General features: G+C 35.7%; 1 protein-coding gene across 2 annotated transcripts in view; it reads left to right on the top strand.

The window, feature by feature from the left end:
* The window catches only part of POLK (DNA polymerase kappa), a 65,045-nt gene that overhangs the window by 527 nt on the left and 43,975 nt on the right, over nt 1-20,543 (top strand). The window contains exon 2 of one of the 2 annotated variants that reach the window (XM_045809733.2): nt 7,463-7,571. The exons of the other annotated variant lie outside the window; for it this stretch is intronic. The gene's annotated coding sequence lies outside the window, so the exon portion shown is untranslated. The remainder of the gene's footprint in view (nt 1-7,462; nt 7,572-20,543) is intronic. 2 annotated transcript variants of the gene reach the window in all.

Here is a 20,543-nt window from a genome sequence, read left to right as displayed (position 1 = left end):
GAGTGTACCGGGCGCTTCTGCCGTAACCACGGGCCAGTGGTTTGCGACCTCTCTAGTGAAAACGGGGTTTCTTTCCGCCAAATCCCCTCTGCAAATGTTGAGGGTTGTTTGTTTGTTTTTTATCTCGCTCTTTAGAAGTTAAAACTTCAAACTTGAAGTTTCCCGCGTTTGGAGGAAGAATTCTCGGTCCTTCTCACCAGAGCATGCACTTCGTATTGTTAGATTTACAGAGTGTTCATTTTGTTGATAGTAATTTTGAAGATGTCAGGGAATAAATTACGTTTGAATAATTTTTAAAGTAAAATGAGAATGTGAAATGATATACTGGAGTTTATTCTAAGTTGTAGATGAGTACCTTCCCGAAAGCCAGGTTAACCATTTCTGCGGACCTATCTCTCTGAGAGATAGGAAAGGTTGTGGGGTAGAAACTTCATTGTATAAGAAAAACCAAAATGCAGTAGTCTTACTGAATAATAAGAGATTAGGCAATAGGAGGCTGGCTTTAAGACTAGAATTGAATTAGAAAGACCAATAGAAGATCTAACGGATCTTTGTCTATTTTGAACAAATTATAGGGATAATTTTTATTGTGAGATCTTTAATTTGTAACTTCAGTTCTTTCTCCTCTCCTTTGCTACTGTTAAATTTTTGTCAATTTCCTAATAATTGCCAACAACAAAATTCGTTATTAAACGTTAGAAAGAGTACCTGTGTACTGCAGTGGCTGGAGAATAGGAGTGGAGTTTTGAGTCTGAGGGAAAAGATACAGTCAGTGGCCAGAAATAACTCTGGTAGGGATAGAGGCCAGCTTAACTGGGATCTTCAGAAAAAACCAGCATGATGGGAAGTGTCTCTGAGAGGTACCTGTGATATCTTTTTGTTCCCCTAGACTGATGCTTATAGATGCTGAATCTGTTGTAAATAAGTTACAGATTGTTTTTCCATTGTGAAATCAAGTAGTAATTCATAACTGAAAGCCATTCAGATGAACAAAACTTTGAGATAATGCTTTTGAAAATACTTTGACAACATGTTAATTAACACATAATCCCAAGATTGTCATTCAAAAGAGAATAAAGAAGAAACCCACTTACATATTTCCCCCTTTATTGAATTGCTGAATTATATCTTTGGAATTTTGAATACTGTAATAAGTTTTACTTTCACTTTGGTTACCTAATATGGTTAGATGTAATATTTGATTCTTTTGAGCTCTAGGTTTTAAAAGGATATTAGTCTTAAGGAAATGATTGTGAATTGTTGAGAAATCCACTTCATAATGTGATTTAGAATCATGGGAGCATAGTATATGTTTATATTGAAATTGAACTTTCTGTTTGTCCTTTATGCATTTCTAAGTTGTGTGTGGTTGCAACCACCACTACTTACATCTCTGAGGTTCCCACTTAGTAGGAAATTGCTTCACTGTGATAGTCTGTTTCTAGCTATAGGGCTGAGGGGAGGGGACATTCTGAGAAAAAAATCATTTCACATACCTGAAAATCCCATGATAAATGCTTAAATGGATGTATTAGACTGCATATATTATTTTGCTCCCTAGAATGTGAGTTCAATGGAGGCAAGAATTTTAATTTTTTCACCCATTTTTTTCATAACTTTTTTCTATCCTTAGTCCCTAGAATAGTGCTCAGCACATAGAAGGCATTCAATATAATTTGTGTATTCTATCTTTCAGTTAATAATTTAACAACATACAATATTCAGGATACTATGCTGATGCCTGGGTGATATTAAGATAGTAAAAAGTTAAGGGGCAGGTCGAGGGTCTGTCTTCCAGGAGATTATAACAGAACAAGGTAAGAAAAGTACAAGTGTAACTTTAATAGTTGAATTAGTGTTTGAAAGAAGGTAACCTTTATTCCTACAACTTGGCAGTGACAAACCCTGTTCTTCAATATCCTTCTCCTGGATATTCGTAGGCCACTTGCCCCAGGTCTTTTTAGTTAAAAACAATGGCTATTTGGAATTTTAAAGAAAAAAGGATTGTCCTTGTTTGCGGATCTCTTTCCACAAAGTTATCATGTAAACTATTCAAAATAATATAAACTGATCTTTTCTTTATGACTTGTTACTGTGCTTATGACATTCAGAGTGTCCCCTAAATGAAGTTCAGAAATTTAAAAAATTTAAAAGCTACTCTTCAAGCCTACCTTTTTCAAATTAACCAGAACTACTTGCCCCTATAAATGCTTTGTTCCCCCTGTTTTGAATACTAATCGATCATGTTAGCTTCTCTTCAATGTTCCTGTGAAGCCTGTTCAAGAATTGCCACTATGGTGATTCATGTGAGTTCGGAGTGAGTAGGCAGATAGTCTCTGGGTGTGAATCCTAGCTGGCTTCATCCTTAATAATCATATGAATTTGGATGTGTATTTAATAAATACTAACTTAATAAATAGCATTATTAGTTTAACCAGTCGCTTTTTATCATATCCCAACTGTTGTGCTGTTAAATGCGTTTGTAAATGAATATTTGCATAAGTATATCAAAGTGGATATTCATTTGTATGGTGGTGAATACATCTATGTCCATGTCTGAACATGTAAACACTAGTTTCAGAAATGTAAAGGACTACAGGAAACTTGCATGTTTCATCTTTTGTGACGTTATACAGAATTATTGTAAAATACCCTTACAAGTGTATTTACAAAACTGAATATACTGTGTAAAGTGAATACAGGAATATGGAGGTGATTGCTCCCCTTAGCATCTTAACCTTTTGTGTTGGTGCAAAAAAAAAGATTGTATTTTTACCTATCTATGATCAACCTCTGGCATGCTTATCTTCCAAATTAATGGTTTTCAGTTAAACTTAGATCTTAACAGGTATATTCATATCTAGTGTAAGCAATACAAGTGTACTAGTCTATGAATGAACTTTAAAGGATCATCATCTTTCTAAAAGAAAAAGGTAAGCAATTCAGCGAGCAAAATCAAGTGTATTCAAGAATAGCAGAGGAATTGCAATTTGGAACAAGCAAACCATGGTGAACCACAGGCAAATCCAGAGAACAGAGGAGAGCTTCAATTTTTAGAGGAAAGGAGGAAGTTGGGAGGGGTTATTTTGAACAAAAGTTCATTAGAGGAAAATGAGAGTTGGAAGTGGTGGTGGCTTCTCATTGGCTGCAGGCAAGGGTAGCTTGCTATTGGCACCAAAAGGCCATCTTCCTTCTTCCTGCTGGACTATGCAAGCTACCATGAGTGATGAGTTTGTGAGAGTCCTACCTTCATAGCCTTCCAACTCCAATTTTACTTTAGGTTTCCTTAACGTATTTTCACATTTCCCCCCTTTGATAAAGATCTTTCTTTAAAAGCGGTGCCGATCAAGAGTTGGGTCATCTGTTCCTTATTAGAATCATTTTTGTCCCTCCGTGTCAGGAAGGACCTTTTCTGGGTGTCATGTCCCACATTGGAGGGAAGTGCTCAGATTGGAAACCATTGAGGCCACATATCAGTAAGGAGAGGGTAGGACGGAGAACTCTTCAGGCATTTCCCATCTAAAGTCTGTATCTAATTGAAATTTTGAGTGTTGGGGATCATCTTGAAGTATTATGCCAGAATCACCCTTTGGAGTACACCATTTCTGCAAAGGTTTGGTAGGCAACAGGTATAAAATGTAAAAATGATTATATTAAGTAAGTTGAAAAGAATAATGATCCCCGTCTGTGCATTAGTTCTAAACCAGAGCCCAAACCTGAGGATAACCAGCTAATGAGATCAAAGGACCATAGTCAGGTGGAATCTGTTATAGTCAATATGCTTCTTCCCTAATTTTATAAATTTGGGGTTTTCTACTTCTCCAGAGGAATTTATCTATATGCAACAGGTGGTGTTTGCTATTGCATAAACATCTTGTTCAGCAAGTAAGTCATCAAGGGCTATGTGATTATCCAAAACGACTTTAATGAGACAAGTGATCCTTGTTGGCTTGCTATTGCCTTAGTGCTAGAATCAGCAGGTTTTTCCAGTTCCAGAGAGAGATGCCTAATCATTCATTCCCTGGCATGAACACCCACCAATGGCCTAGGCACCCTTATGATGGAGGCAAATCCAGGGTAATGTATACCCCCTGGGAGTTCTCATTGAAGGCAGCGGTGAAGGTTTGATGGGGAAGACCTATGGGACGACCAGTGAAAGGCTTCAGATTTATTGTGGATGTCCACGGGCTAAGTTGGAAATCATAGTAAGTATTGGCTTCCAGTCTGCCAGCTGTGTAAACACTCATTGGGCAATGAGTAGTCCACTTGCCACAGATAGGTAAAACCAGGTGGTGCACGTAAGACTCCTGTGAGGGTTTGATTATTAATAGTGCTGTTAGTTGGGATTATTCAAGTGGCTGTTTTGAACCAAGTGTCAGTGGTGTTTGGGGAACAATTAGGGGGAAACTATCGTGTTCTGTGGACTTTGTTCTTGAAGCATGTACAGAGGGGCTTGTTTTGTTACAGTGAGCTGACCTGAAGTAGTAGAGTGAACAGGGAACCATATAGGTAGAATAAATGTGGTTAGTTGCATTGAGAGTTATGATAGGGGAGAGCTCAAAGAAAAGTACAGGAAAACCTGGTTGTAGAAGTTTGATTCTGTAAGAAATATCTGGAGGGATGTGGGTACAGTTAGTGGTCACATTGGAAATGAAAGAAAAGTTTGCTATAGGGAAGACTAAAGGGTTGCAACTCCTGTAGACAGATCCAACAATCAAAAAGGTTTCCCCTTTTTTCAAGGGATTGGGAAATTCGAATGAGGGCATTGTCTCTCCAGGATAGACAAGGAGAAAATGAGGTGAGAAAAAGCAGAAAGAGAATATATAGACCTGATCCTGTCATCTTGGGGAAGCTTTCTGCTTCACTGTCCTAATCTTCGTTTCCTGGAAATCTTTAATTTGAGGTGAGCAGTTGATGTGCAGGCCCAGTCAGGGTTTGGAGCTTTCTTTAAATGAGACACATGAATCTGGGAATCCACTCTTAGAGTTTAGTAGCCCAACGATTGGTCCATAACACTTGATAAGTGTTGAAGAGAATCTTTTTGGAGATGTCGTTGAAGAGAATCTTTTTGGAGATGTCTTTTCCAAGAAATGAAATCCCCAGGTTGCAGTGTGTGGCATTGGAGGGCTTCATCTCCCAGGAGTGTGCTGTGAAAATTTGTCCTACTAAAAAGCATGATTATTTTTGAGGGATGTAATTCGGCCTTTGCAATACTGAAATATATCTCCTTTTATTAGGTGCGGGTCAAAAGAGGTGGAAGCTAGAGGTATAGAGCACCCAGTAATTATCTCAAAGGGTGAGAATTTATGAGTTCTAAAGGGGTGGATCTGAGACATAGGACCATCAGTGATACTTTTGGCCGAGGGAGTGGGAGGGTTTCCACAAATTTTGCCTGTTGAGTTTTGATGATGCTTTTGGTTGGTTTGACTAGTTCTAAACACTGAGGATGGTAGCAGTGAAAATGCTGTAGAACTGGCCAAACAGCACAGACTTGCTCTGATATTTGACCAGCAAAACGGGTTCTCAGTCACTGTGGAGCTCAGGAGGGGTCCCCCAGCTAGGGATGATTTTTTTCCAGTAGGATTTTAGCTATCGAAGAAGCAGTAGTTTCTATGTGGAAAGGCTTCTAACCAGTGGGAAAACATGCAAATCGTTACTGAAACATATTTGTATTCATGAGATGGAAGTAGCTGAATAGAGACCATTTGGGAGACCTCAAATAGCCCTTTGGGCAATTTAAAGTTCCCAGGAGCAGTGTGAACAGATTTCTTGAATTGTTTTTTTGGTGAGGGCAGCTTGCTATTGCTGGACAAAGGGGAAATCTTTCTTCTTGCTGGACTGTGCTAGCTTTGACGAGTGGTACGTGCATGATAGTCCTCCCTTCATGGCTTCCTTAACACATTTTCACAGGATCTATCAGATTTTTTGAGTAATAAAACCAACTTTTGCACTTGGTGGAAAAAAAAGACCAAAAGCTGATCATAAAATCTAGTTGAATAAAAACCTTATAATCTGACCAGATTATGTGAGTTCTTTACATGTGAATGGTCCCCACAGCCAGACAGCTGCAAAATTTCTCTCTCCTTCCTGCGTATGCTGGTACTAGTTTCTTTCTCCTCATCTCTCCCCTTCCCCATGCATTACTATTGTTTATATGTATTGTGTATTACTATTGTCTGTTAATATTTTCCAGCTTGTATTCATTGTCTACCATAGCAGTCATTGGCAGCAGTGATGGGAAAAGCAGAGGAAGGAGTAGGTGAGAAATAGAAGCTGGGAGAAAAATAATCTGTAATGGAACCTTCCATCCTGTTTTAATTTACTCATAGGAATAGAAAAGGGAAGTTTATGTTAATGCTATTCTTCTTACTTCAATCTGTTTCCTGCCTCAGTATTCCAAGAGCCCCCAATCCTTTCACGTTTTTTCAGGCCCTGTGATTGCTCTTTGTTTCCTGGTCTCAAATGTAGGCTTGATGTCTTCTTCCTACATCTTAATCTCATATTTTTTTTCCTCGGAAGGGAATAATTATGATTCTAAATGATGAGTAGCGTTAAGTAAGGTTATCCTTGTTATGGAGATGGATATTTAAGTAGGCACTGCCAATAATCACTTTCCTTGCTTGCTTTCTTCTTCCTTCTGTTTTCTAACCACCCACACTCCATTTGGATCAAAACACTTTCATTAACATCAATTATTATTATATTATGCTCATACTCCTAGGTCTTATTCTATTACTCTGATTCTTAAGGTGACTTTGCATGTATGTCTTGGATTCCCTTGTGTATTGATTTTTAACATTTTTAACTCAAGGACAGCTGTTTGGGGTGGGGTGGGGTGAGGTACTCATTGATACCTTAATGCACTACATGTAGCTATTTAGGAAAATGTCACATCCCATAGAAAGTTCTAACATTTGGCAGTGAGACAGTGATTTCAGAAACAGAATTTCAAAGAGCATATAGGGCTACCTTTTATCTTGTTTCCTGTTGTATAGAGGAGAGCCAAGCCAGGCAAGTTCCAAGCAGAAATATTCCTTCTTACTGTTGAATAAAATTGAAATTGTATTCCATTATCTTTTATTTGTATCTGTTTGGTTTTATGGGATAAAAACTTGTCAGGGGTGGTTGGTATTTCATAGATTTCACTATAGCAGTAAAAAATCCTTTAGTCTAAAAAGTACACTGTACACATCTATAATAGATGAACGGTGCTATTAATACCCACTCTTTGCACGGACACACGTTCTGTTTTTAACCCTCAAGCTTTTGAGTCTCTAAATTTTAACCTCTTTAACTGTTATATTGAGAAATTGTTTTGTTAATATGTTAAAGTCCTACTATATAAGCAGTATGGTATTTTTAAATATTGGTAGGATCCTCATAATGGTTGTTTTGTAAATGTGTTTTGCTTCCTGTTTTTCTCCCCAGCCCTTTCATTGTTTCACTTTTACTGTAATTTCAGATCCTCTTCTCCTTAGTCAAGTAAGCTGAAAAATACTGTTGTAGAACTATACATGTTGTTATGGTGATACAGTTTTTGAATATACAGTTCATCTTCATCCTCATTTAAGGTATTTATTAAGACTTGGTATGTGATTGTCCTGATTGGGGTGCTATAAAAATAGGTGATGTATACCACACATTTCATAGATTCATTGCCTTCTAGCGTTTTACTGTCTAGGAATACAGGCAATAATTAACTCTATAAAGATATTGATATGTTTTTAAAAGTGACAGTATTATTAAAGAACAAGTAAAGGGACGCCTGGGTGGCTCAGTTGGTTAAGTGTCTGCCTTCAGCTCAGGTCATGATCCCGGGGTCCTGGGATCGAGTCCTGCATTGGCGCCCTGCTCAGCGGGGAGTCTGCTTCTCCCACTGCCCCTCACCCTGCTCTCGTGCTCTCACTCCCTTTCCCTCTCTCTCAAATAAATAAATAAATAAAATCTTTAAAAAAACATAAAGAACAAGGAAAGATTTAAATCGCCTGTCTCATAATAAGTGCTCAGTAAATATTTAAGGGGAGTTGATGAGTAAAGGGAAGCTGTGGGAACTACAATTAAGGCTCAGAAGAAAAATCACTAACAGGTTAAAATTCTGAGCTACTAAAGAACCAAATTCCAGCATAGCTTTTTGTAAGGAATAAGTATCATTTGTTAAGAACCTACTCAATGTTAGACGTTTAGATTTACTATTTTTAGTATTCACTCTTCACAAAAGTCCTGCAAAATAGACATCCTTATTTTACATATAAAGAAGTTAATGTTGAAAGAAGTTAAATAAATTGCCCGAAGTCAAGCTAATTAATAGGCTAATTGAGACTTTGAAACTCAGAGACTTAAAATATGTAATTTCAATATATATAAAATTGATTTTAGACTCAAAAAACAAAAACAAAGACAACTATTATCCTGAAATGATAAAACATTTGAGAATCTGGTAGAGCCTGATTATATTCGGGGTATGTTGCATAGTTTTTCTTTAGTTTGAAATCTTTCTTTTGAAGAAAATTCATCTACATACATTTGTAAGCTGCAATGGCATATTATGTAGGCAGTTTACAGTGTTTTTCTATGATAACTAAAGGGGTATGCTAGCAAGTCTGTGTTTTATTTATCTATATTTAAGTGATAATTTAAGTGCTTTCTTTTGCAATTATTCTTTTATCTAATGTTGATAAAGAAATTATGTATTGATTTAACTCTCAGTATAAGAGTATTTCTCAGGAAAAATAGTCATTGGTAGCTATCATCATTTTATTTTTTATATTTGTGAGTAATTTTATGAATAATCTTGAGAAGTAACAAACAAGGGATGGTGAACAATAAATTTATTAGGAATTGTAATAAAAATTGAAACGTACTAAACAAATTTTTATTCTATATTTTCCTAAAGGACATTCCTAATGAATGTCCTTTGAGAAAGCAAGTAGCTGCTCATCAACTTTTATGCATGATCCTGGATCTTTCCATCCTATAAATAAAGATTATATGCATCTTTAATAGATTCTAGCTTATCATTATGTCTGGTTCTTTATTTTGTGCTTGTAACACCAAAACCCAATAACGTTGAAAACTTTAACATCTCATAATCTTGTTAAATAGAAGACATCCATTTTCTTTCCTTCATAATTGTAAAATATTTTCATTTTTATAAGCACCACTTAAAAGTATAAGTCCAATAAGGTTTTCATTTCTACATCATCTATTTCCTTCTTTTCCCCGTTGTATACACATCTGTCTTAGATATTTGTTGACTTACAAACCATATTAAGTAACTTTTAGTGCATAAATATAGGATGAAAGGAGGAAAGAACACTGTCATATGTTGTGTTAGCAAAATGGGATGTTCCAAGTTCTTGTTGCAAAATACTTTGTGATGAAGTCCTTCCTGTTGAGTGACTAACTGGATGGGAATGCCATATTTGCTTTTCTTACAAATTCGTTGTTTACTCATTGATTCTTTTTTTTTTTTTTTAAGATTTTATTTATTTATTTGACACAGAGAGAGCACAAGTAGGCAGAGTGACAGGCAGAGTGAGAGGGAGAAGCAGGCTCCCTGCAGAGCAGGGAGCCCCATGTGGGACTCGATCCCAGCACCCTGGGATCATGACCTGAGCTGAAGGTAGACACTTAACCAACTGAGCCACCCAGGCGCCCTTGTTTACTCATTGATTCTTAAGTTTGAGAAGATATCTGTTTGAGTTATCTGAAAATTCATACTCTGAGATTTTGCTTGTAAGATTAATTTCACCATCATTATAGTCAAAGTGCTGTTTCTTTGCATTCATCTTCCGATTTATCTAATAATTGTGAAATTCTTCAGTCAGTTTTCTTCTCTTTGCCAGTATGGGCAGAAAATGAAAAATTCAGAACGTTCAACTATGTTAAGCTTTCATTAAAAGCTTTCATCAGTGTAAGCTACCAAAACCCAACCCCCTGCAAAAATGGTGTGTCTATACTTCTCTTATACTTTCCTTCAAAGATACATTACTGTGGGCAATACAATTAGAAAACTGAAGGATGATATAATAGTGATGATTTATTTCAGTACCAGATCATTTTCCTGGGGATTCCATTATTTCACTTTCTTTTGATTTTATCTTTTAGCATAAATGATGAATAATGATTAATAATTCCTAGAATAATGAAATAAGATCCCAAAGATACCATAATGTATTTTTCATTTATAAAGGGATCACCATAATATATCTTCAATTTATAAAAGAGTCAAATCCATATGGAAATTGTAAGATAGAGCAAATTTTATTCTGTTAGAAATTAATATTTTGTTCTTTGGAAGATTTCTAAAAAAAAATAAGATATGAAATATCTGTGCCTACAATAAAGTTGCTCAAAGAAGAAACAAAAACTAAAACTGGGTCCAATAGATCCTTTGTTACTTAAGCTTTTTTTTTTTTTTATAACCAAACACAAACTAGTTTGTATTTCCTTCTCCTATCTCAAGTAAAATGGTTAGCCATTATAATTCCAAAATAATAAAAATTTGGCATTAATCTTAAAGATCAAAGTAGATGTTAATATACTACTAGTTCATTTATCTTTATCCAATCCAGTGAAATTTGTGCATTAAAAAGTAGATGTATAAAAGTAGATGTATAGAAAATCATTTATAAAGTATATAATATTTGCCCATTGAGAATGGTTAGCAATACTTAAAATATTAACAGAATTTTTTAGTGTTTTACATAAAAGAAAAGCATGGCTATCATGGGATCCCACCATAGCAATCATTTCACAGTAGAACCACACTTTATAAATCATGATCTAAGAAAATTATCAAAAACTAAAGTGAAGTCAAGGGAATAGTGCCTTACATGTAGAAATATTTTCTCTTGCCCTCAAGCAGACATGTGAAAATCTATGAAAAAATGTTAATAAATTCCAGAGATAAAGGCCTTTTCTAAAAAGACATTTGCTTCATTGTAGTGATTAGTGCTAGTTTTTTATGGAATGAAACCCAAGCTATTTTGTAATTAAGGTTAGTATATGATACTGCAGACGGAAGTTAAACAGGTACATAATTTAAACAGATTTTGTTGGTCACATTCCTGACAAAAGGGTCGGGGTATTTTTAAGCCTTGGAAAGTGTTTTTTCTCTTCCTCCCTGAGGGTAATTTTGGGGGAAAATGTAAATATATGTAATATGGGGTGGGAGAGGATGAGGAAGGCACTACTGCTGTATGTCAAGGGACAGAGAAAACCTTCATATCTTCAAAAGGTCAGATGAAGAGGAAGCAGGAGTAAGGGAAAGTGTTCGTGAAAAATACAGGAACCTGGATTAGCTCTGTCTTTTGAAGGGGGGGCGGGGGTTGTGCCTGGGCACATCATAGCCAAACTGATGAAAACCAAACTGAAGAGAAAGACTTGAAAGCAGTCAGAAAGAAATGACACATCACATACAGGGAACAACAGTATGAACTCTCATGATCTTAAATAATGGAGCTAGAAAACAGTGGAGCAGCATCTTTGAAGTACTGAAAGAAAAAGACCTGTCAACTTTATATCTGATGAAAATATCTTTAAAGAATAAAAAAAATAAGCCTGCTGACATCTTAGTTGTATATTTAGCATACTGATTAAGAATGTGGGCTCTGGAGAGAATCTTTGATTTGAATTTCAGCTTGGACACCTCTGGTGATCCTGGATGAATTACATAAATTCTCTAAGGTTCAATTTCCTTATGCATTTTACTGATACACACTTTAGTGAGATAATATCTAAGTTAGTGAGTAATCACGAGAAACAAATGAGAGAATGCTTTTTAAACACTTAGTACCTGCTCAGCCTATGATAAGTTGTTTGAAAATGTTATCATTTATTCGTGTGTATTTTTAGCCCACGTTTATCGAATTTCATGCTTTTTATTTTCATCTTCCCCCTCCCCCCTTAGATTTAGAGAGGTTGGATATATCTTGAAAAAGGAAGAAACTACTGACAGTATTGTAAACGACAAATCACTTCTGCTGCTACTTCGAGTTGTACAGAGACCAGATTTAGGAAGCTCTCATTTTCAGAGAAAATTCTTTCTTTTTACGAATAATGTTTTCCCTTTATTTTCTGTGTTGCTTTAGGCAGAAATGTAGGGCTTTTTTTGATAATTGATTTTTACTGATATTATTAAATAGGACAGTCCCTGTAGAAGTGAACTCTTTGTTTTAGATGACATGATTATTGAATATATTGCCCTTTGGATCACTAGAAAGATCTGCAGTTGACTCCCAAATATATTTTAGTAAGTCTGAATGGACATCGTATTTTAATAATTTTATTTTCTTTTCCTTGTCATTATTTCATATTCTTCATTTAGAGAATTCTTATGCTTTTAGAGAGTTTTCAAAATCATGATGTCATCTAAAAATAAAGTTTAGGCCATAAATTTTGTTTTCTATTATAGTAATAAATGATATTTTATCTGTTATTTATACTACTTTCACATTCCATGAAATCTACAAAAAACCCACTGTTCCTTCTTTTGATAAGATTTCAATATTTTTCAGTTTTACCTTTGCATTTATCAAGTAATGGCTAAGCATGAGGGTTTTGACCTAGGCCTGAAATACTGTCTCAGATCCACCAATTATTAACTTATCTAAGGTACCTCTAAGTCTTCACACTTTTGTTTCCTCATCTCTTAGGAAAATTAAATAGAATTATACATGTAAAACACTGTAAGATCCGGGGCGCCTGGATGGCACAGCGGTTAAGCGTCTGCCTTCCGCTCAGGGCGTGATCCCAGCGTTATGGGATCGAGCCCCACATCAGGCTCCTCCGCTATGAGCCTGCTTCTTCCTCTCCCACTCCCCCTGCTTGTGTTCCCTCTCTCGCAGGCTGTCTCTATCTCTGTCGAATAAATAAATAAAATCTTTAAAAAAAAAAAAACACTGTAAGATCCAAATATTACTTTTAATAGTTACTGTATTTAAAAAGAGTTCACTGAGGTGTTACCATTAATTTTATTATGTTTTCTATATTAATCTGCCCATCATTCATTCATTCAACGTTTATTTATTAAGTAACAGGCTCAGTGGCCTAGAACTATACCAGGTTTTGCCCTCTTGAAATTTATATTTTAGTTGTATTAAGTACAACCAAAAAAACACTTGCCTTATTTTTTTCTTTTACAAATTCTAGCAGGAAAAGGTTTTTGGCGTAAAAGTTATTCAGTTGATTCGTTTATTAGTATATATAAAATTTTCACCATTATTCAAATGAAAACATTACTAATCTTTAGGATACAACTGTTTTATAGCAGTGTTCCTCAAACTTTGGTCTGTGTACAGTGCTGATCTGTAATGAGATAATTACAGAATTTGAAAGTAAGCCATAGATTTATTATCTAACAGTTTCGGTGGATCAAGGATCCCAGCATGACTTAACTGGTGTCTCTGGATCATGAGGTTACAGTCAAGATGTTATGTAGGGCTGTAGTCTTATCTGAAGACTGGACTGGAAGAGGATCTCCTTCCAAACTCACTCATGTGGACCTTCTGTCAGGGCTGCCTCACATAGCAGCTGGTTTCCCCAGAGTGAGTAATCCAAGTTGAGAATGAGAACATCTAAGATGGAAGTCACATTCTTTAATAACCCATTTTCATGTGTGACATCCCATCACTCTGCTTCTGCTTCTTCTATTTGTAAGAAGTGAGTCACTTAATTACATATTATGGTATTCATTTGTTGTAACTTTTTCTTCATTTTCTTATCAGCTATGAAGTATTTTTAAAGGTAATTATTTTAGTAGTATTAAGAAATGCATATTTCATTTGTATGGGACACCTGGGTGGCTCAGTCAGTTAAGTGTCTGCCTTCAGCTCAGATCATGATCCTGGGGTCCTGGGATTGAGCCCCACGTCAGGCTCCCTACTTAGTTGGGACCTTGCTTCTCCCTCTGCCTCTGTTGCTCCCCCTGTTTGTGTTCTCTCTCTTGCTCACTCTTTCTCTCAAATAAACTCTTTTTTTAAAAAAAAGAAAGGCATATTTCATTTGTAGATTAAATTTTGTTTCTTAGTATATTTGGCAGTATAGAAATGAATAATTCTTTTTTTTTTAAAGAGTTTATTTGAGAGAGAGAGGCAGAGATAGTGAACACAAACAGGGAGGAGAGGGAGAAGCAGCCTCCCGCTGAGTAGGGAGCCCCAAAGGGGCTCAATCCCAGGGCTCTGGGATCATGACCTGAGCTGAAGGCAGATGCTTAACCATCTGAGCCACCCACACACCTCAGAAATGAATTCTTACGCTGGAAGCTACTGTTAACATTTGACTGGTTTTCATAATGCTATACTATCTGCAGATTTAATAAGAGGGTCAGAATGAACTGTAATAATTTATTGGCATTAGGTAAGTGGTTTTGGCAAAATTATTAACTTAGGAGGTTTTGCAAATATGCTGAAGCCCTTATGGTTTAAAATTCTGAAATCTGAGAAATTTAAGCTCTTAACTTTAGTAATGATGAATACTTTATTTTAACATTTTAAAAATTGTAGTCACATAGTGAGAAGCCAGATTTTAGATCCCAAAACGGGGTTGCTATTATTCTTAGCTTCAAGCCTTTGAGTAAAGGAGGTGACAAACTATATGGTTCTAATCTCTGCTGAAATAAATGTATTTCAGCATCTACTTTGACTCCTCACCCTTTGAGGCCTGGTCAGGAAGAGAAAAACATTTCCGACAATTAACAGATTAGAAATTAAAAAAAAAAAAATTCCAGAAGGAAAGCACGGCATGGGATTCATTTTCCTTTTTTAAAATTACGATGTCCTCCAGAGGCAGAGATGCATCTTGCTTACCTATGAAGATTATGTAGTACAGGTGCATTTTTAGATTAAGGAATTAGATTAAGGGATTAAAATTATCTGTTAATATATACATTTAGCATATATTTACATTTTAAAAATATGCATGTTGTAAAATAGAGTTCTAGAGATCATTTTGGGAATATTCTGTATATAATTTAAAATCTTACTATGAGGGTCACCTGGGTGGCTCAATCGGTTGAGCATCCGACTCTTGGTTTCAGCTCAGGTCACAATATCAGGATCCTGGGATGGAGTCCTCCCTCGGGCTCCACACTGCTTGAGGATTCTCTCCCTCTCCCTCTGCCCCTCCTCCCACCTATGTGCATGCATGCTCTCTCTCAAACGAATAAATAAATCTTTAAAAATAAATAAATAAATAAACTCCTGCAGTAGACTAATTAGAGCTATAGGAAACCAAAGAAAGCGGCAGCACTGGATCAAGAAATAATATCATGAACAATATCAAGAAAACACTAGAACAATGTAGCAGAGGGAATAATTGAAAGGATCATTTTTCCAGGATAGGAAAATAAAATAATATCTTGTATAACTTGGTTACAAAATATTATCCTTACAATAATGTAAGATGTAGTATAGTGATAAGTAGTATAATACCTCAATTTCCTGTTTGTAGTGTAAACCCACCTATTATCCTGGCTTCATATGTAATTTTATATTAAAAGTAACACTAGAGATTGTAGAACTTAAAAAATCATTACAGTACCAAAAAAGGTACTACAGGAGAACACTTTTCTCCTTTTCTAAAAACATACGTTTTCAGCTGTTCCTTAAAATTTATGCATTTTACTGTATACCTCAACTAAAACAACATTAGTCTGTTCAGTATCACTTCTATGTTAAGTAAATATTTTTGCTGACCTGATCTAATACCCAAAGAAAGAACCTCTCGGTATACTTCCTTCATGTTAATGAATCAACGTCCTCAAAAACAGTCGACTTCTATAAGATATAAAGTTAATTTTTCACAATTGTTAAAGGTCCTGAGTGCCCTTATTTCTGAGTGTAAACAAAGTCTTCATTGTTGGAGATTCTGGAAGACTTTACCAAATATGCAACTCATCATCAAAATTGGAACTTATACACTGAGCTTTGGGGAATTTACCATTGAATTGACATTTTAGTTAATGTGTTTCATATCAGGATATTTTTCATTCTGTAATAAAGAAACAGATAATTTCAATTAGTTGTTATATAAAAGTGAATTTTAATGTCCATAGGATTAAATAGAGTGTAGGCTTTTTAACAGCCTTCTGTCCCATTCTTCACTAGAATAAGTTAAATGAATAGAAAGCTCAGAAAGGAAAAAGGCAGTTGAAGAGAGTATGTGCATAGTTCTTGCATAGACTTCATGTCCTCGGTGAAAGCTTGTGTTTTCTTTTAGCATACATCCCCATGGTTTGGGATTTGTAGAGTAACATTATTTCTATTAACTCTCTCAAAATACATATACATTTAAAGTCTTTCAAATAATTCATTCCAAAATAATTTTTAATTTTTTGTACATCTTATTTTGCAAAGATATTAAAAACTAAAGCCAGAAATAAAAGTTTCATCCAATCCCTCATTCCCATCATATGAAAATTGTGTGCATGTAGTGTGAGTGCATGTGTTCACATAGGGGTATGTAAAATAATTGGAGAGGAACATAGAAAATAATCTGGTAAAAGTTTGGGGTTGTGATTTTTATTTTCTTGAAAATTTAAAAAATATTTTTATAATAAATGAAATTGAAAAAGGAAATTTTTAGTCAGGCATTAAATTAAGTGGGGAATTACTTCAAATCTAGGGTGTTATTCTTAATTCATAGTATTTAAATGTAGATAGTAAAAAGAACATTTAATCACAGCCTGAAGTTTTGTTTAATCTGTTTAATCTGTTCAAATAAACCTGTTAAATGTTTGAACATTTAGAGGATTAAAAATAATATTTGTTCTTAAGAAATATACAGGTTTTTCTGGAAGGATTTTTGGGTTTGGTTATTTATAGTGTATTAGAAATAGGAAGCAAGCTCCACCTAGGAGTTTACTGTAGTTTAGTTTTCTGTCCTTGTCCTCTTCCCCCCCCCCCCAACCTTTCCTCTCCATCTTCTCTCTTTTATCTCTCTTACTATCCTTAGTAGGTTTTGCATATTTTCTGGTAGATTAATTCCAGGTGACTTTGGTCAATGTGCTAATCACTTGTGATATTGTTTACATAGTCTTGTGAGCTTTTTATAGGTAGGAGAAATCCTACCACTCTAAAACTTCTTCCTCAGAACTGCTGCTGAAAAAAATCTAATTTTCCATCCTTACCACTACCAAAAGCAGAGATTGGCCTTATATTTTTTAAGTGGTAACCTGAATAGTTAGTGGTAGAACCAGACTGGGAAGAACTTGAATATTTTCAGAGAAAATGTACTCTTAAACCAATATATTAAACCACAAGAACCCAAGCTCTTTCCTTTGCGTTCTGTATAACCGTTTGTGCTTCTGAGTTGAAGTGAAACAGACTGTCTTTGTAGTATCAAGCTATAAAAATGTTTGACTATTTTCTTTTTCATAATCATAGGACAAATAGTTTTTGGGGAGCAAAACAAAATTCATCTATATGATCCATGAACTTTGGCTTTTTCTTGAGGATGCTTACAATGAAACTTTTTTCCTTCCACGGTCTCTGTATCTTGAAGAGAGAGAAGTAAGGAAAGTCAGACTAGTGATTTTCACAGCTCTGGAAATTTGGCTTAACTTTAATAGTAACTATTGACTGAGAGTTTATTATATCCCAGATGCCACTAGGCACTTACATACTTCCCTCACAAAGCCATTTAAAATAGTATTAAATCTCACTTCCCAGAAAATATGGAAAATACTTTGCGATAATCTTTTGTGCATCTTTTGTGAATATTATGTGTTCATCTCTGCTGGGAGCTAGCTCTCCCTTTCAATTTATGGATTTCTAAAGAAATTCAGTCAGAACTAATGGGGAGAACAGAGATAACCAGGACTAATGAGAGATTATAGAAATTTGAAAATAACAGAAACACTAACCAATAAAAACAAAACCAGGCTCCCCATAGGGACATAAATTATAGTACTAAAAGGAATTCAAGTATATTAAAACTTAGTATGTTTTATTAACTTTGTCCAATAATTTTTTGTAGATTTCGATATAATTGAAAAATATTTAGTCAAAGAAATTAAACAAGGCAACTTAATTTTCCAGAGAATAAACATAAGCTAGAATCTTTTTAATATTAATGGAACCTAGCAAACATTCTAACATGTAAAGTCAAAATATTCTTTTATTTTAATACAAGTCCCAAAAGCTTTAGTAAATCATTTTAACTATCAAATATCTTAGGAAGATAAGATTTATAAAATCAAAGGTGGTTTAGCTCATATACCTGTCCTTACATATTTAATGTTGAAATAAGGAAAAACTACAAATATCTTAAAATTATTAACTTCAGAAAAGTAGTTTTTGTCACAATCTTTTAACATAGCTATGTAACCTTGCTATGTGAATAAAAGAATGAGAAAATAATATAAACTGTTCAGTCATTCAGCAAATTATTTATTGAGCACCTACTCTATGGCAAGCACTGTTTGAAGCTTTTGGGATACATCAGTTAAAACAACAAAAAGCAAAGTTCCCTGCCCTCTTGGAGTCTCCGTATTCACAGGAAGATAGACAATAAGCATAATAAGTAAACCTAAGTTTATTACTATGTTAGGAAATGATAAGGGCTATGAAAAACATGGGGGCATTGGGAAGAGGAGGGTGGGAAGTGTTAATCAGGCTGAAATTTAAATAAGGAGGTCAGGGTAAACCTTCATTGAGAAGGTAACATTTAAGCAAAGACTTGAAGGGAGTTTAGTCAAGAGAGTAGCTAGCTGAAGAACCCTAAAGGAGAGGGTTCAAGGATAGAGCATGCTTACCAAATTTGAGGAACAGCAAAGAAACTAGTGTGCCTGGAGAGTAGTGAGTGAGGGGGAGAGTGTTAGGTATGAGGGTAGGCAGGTAACAGGTAATTGGAATGCAGATTCTGTTGGGACTTTGGCTTTTATTCTCGAGTAAGATCAGGGTGCTGTTGTATAGTTTTCAGCAGAAGAGTGATGTGACCTGACTTGTGATTTAGAAAAATCAGTTGGGTTATTGTGTTGATAATTGACTACATGGAAGGCAGAAACAGACTATTTCTTGTTGCGTTAATCCAGGCAAGAGATAATGGTGGTTCAGACTAGAGTGAAAGCAATGACGATACATAAGTGGTTAAATTCAGGGTACATTTTGAAAGCAGAGTCCACAGGATTTGCTGACAATTTGGATGTGGGGTGTATGAGAAAGAGGGAGCTCAAGAATGAATACAAGCTTATTTGCATGAGCAATTGGAAGGGAATGGAGTTGCCATCGACTGAGATGAGACTCAAGGCTGCATCCAAGTGGAACTGGTTTTAGGGATGGAGGCAGATAACAAGATCCGTTTTGGACATGTTAAATTTAGGACGCCAGATGGGCATTTGGACTGCAGCTATAAACTTGGAAGTCATTAACATGTAGAGAATAGTAAACTTATCCTCATGAAACTAGACATAAATGGTCTGGTAATTGGGCATCAGCAAGACAGGAAGGTAGCTGAAAACTAACTTTACCTACCACAACTTTGCCTGGCACCAGCATTGCTGGTAATAACCCAGTTCTTCTGACCCGATTAGGGACCAAAAGCAATTCTTCTCAGAGTTTTTGGGCTAATATATTCTTTATGAAATAGTAGGCATTCGATAAATGTTTCTTTTCCTTTCATACATTTCATCATTTAAAGGACAATGCAGCTTGGGGCACCTGGGTGGCATAGTCAGTTGAGCGTCTCTTGGTTTCAACTTCGGTCATGATCTCAGGGTCGTGAGATCAAGCCCCAAGGAGAGAGACTCTGCGCTGAGCACAGAGTCTGCCTGAGATTAGCTCTCCCTGTCCCTCTGCCCCTCCCACTCATGCTCTCTCTCTCTCTCTCAAATAAATAAATCTTTAAAAAATAAATAAAAGGATAGGGCAACTTAAATGTATTATGTCTGCATTCAGCATCTTCACTCATCAGCAGTGTTGGTTTGGGGAAAATATGAATGAATTACATCCAGCAGTTTGATTAGAAAATGATAAGTAATTGGGCTACTAAAGCATAACACATAATATAGGGTGATATTAGGCTGAATGTGATAGTAGAAGAGAAAAGTCAAATGATAAAAACAGAAAACCAGCCAATATTTTCTTGGGCACTGGGAAACAACAGCACCAAGTGGTTCCTATACTTTGGGCACATTAGAATAACCTGAGTATGCCTTAAAAAAATACTGATATCTGGTTCCTACCGCCAGACCTTCTGATTTATTTATCTCGTATGTGGACTCAAACAACAACAGCAGCAGCAACAACCTGAACTCATATATGCAGAGAACAGTTGGTGGTTGCTAGAGGTGGGGTGGGGGTAGGTGAAGTGGGTAAAGGTGGTCAAAAGGTACAAACTTCCAGCTATAAAATAAGTGAATCATGGGGACGCCTGGGTAGCACAGTCTTTAAGCGTCTGCCTTAGCCTCAGGGCATGATCCCGGTGTTCTGGGATCGAGTCCCACATCGGGCTCCTCCTCTGGGAGCCTACTTCTTCCTCTCCCACTGGCTGTCTCTCTGTCACATAAAGAAATAAAATATTAAAAAAAAAATAAGTGAATCATG

This window comes from Ursus americanus, chromosome 5 (genome assembly GCF_024610735.1).
Source record: "Ursus americanus isolate L20-20 chromosome 5, mUrsAme1.1.p, whole genome shotgun sequence".
NCBI classification, from domain to species: Eukaryota; Metazoa; Chordata; class Mammalia; order Carnivora; family Ursidae; genus Ursus; species Ursus americanus.
This window is presented reverse-complemented; position numbering and strand designations above follow the sequence as displayed.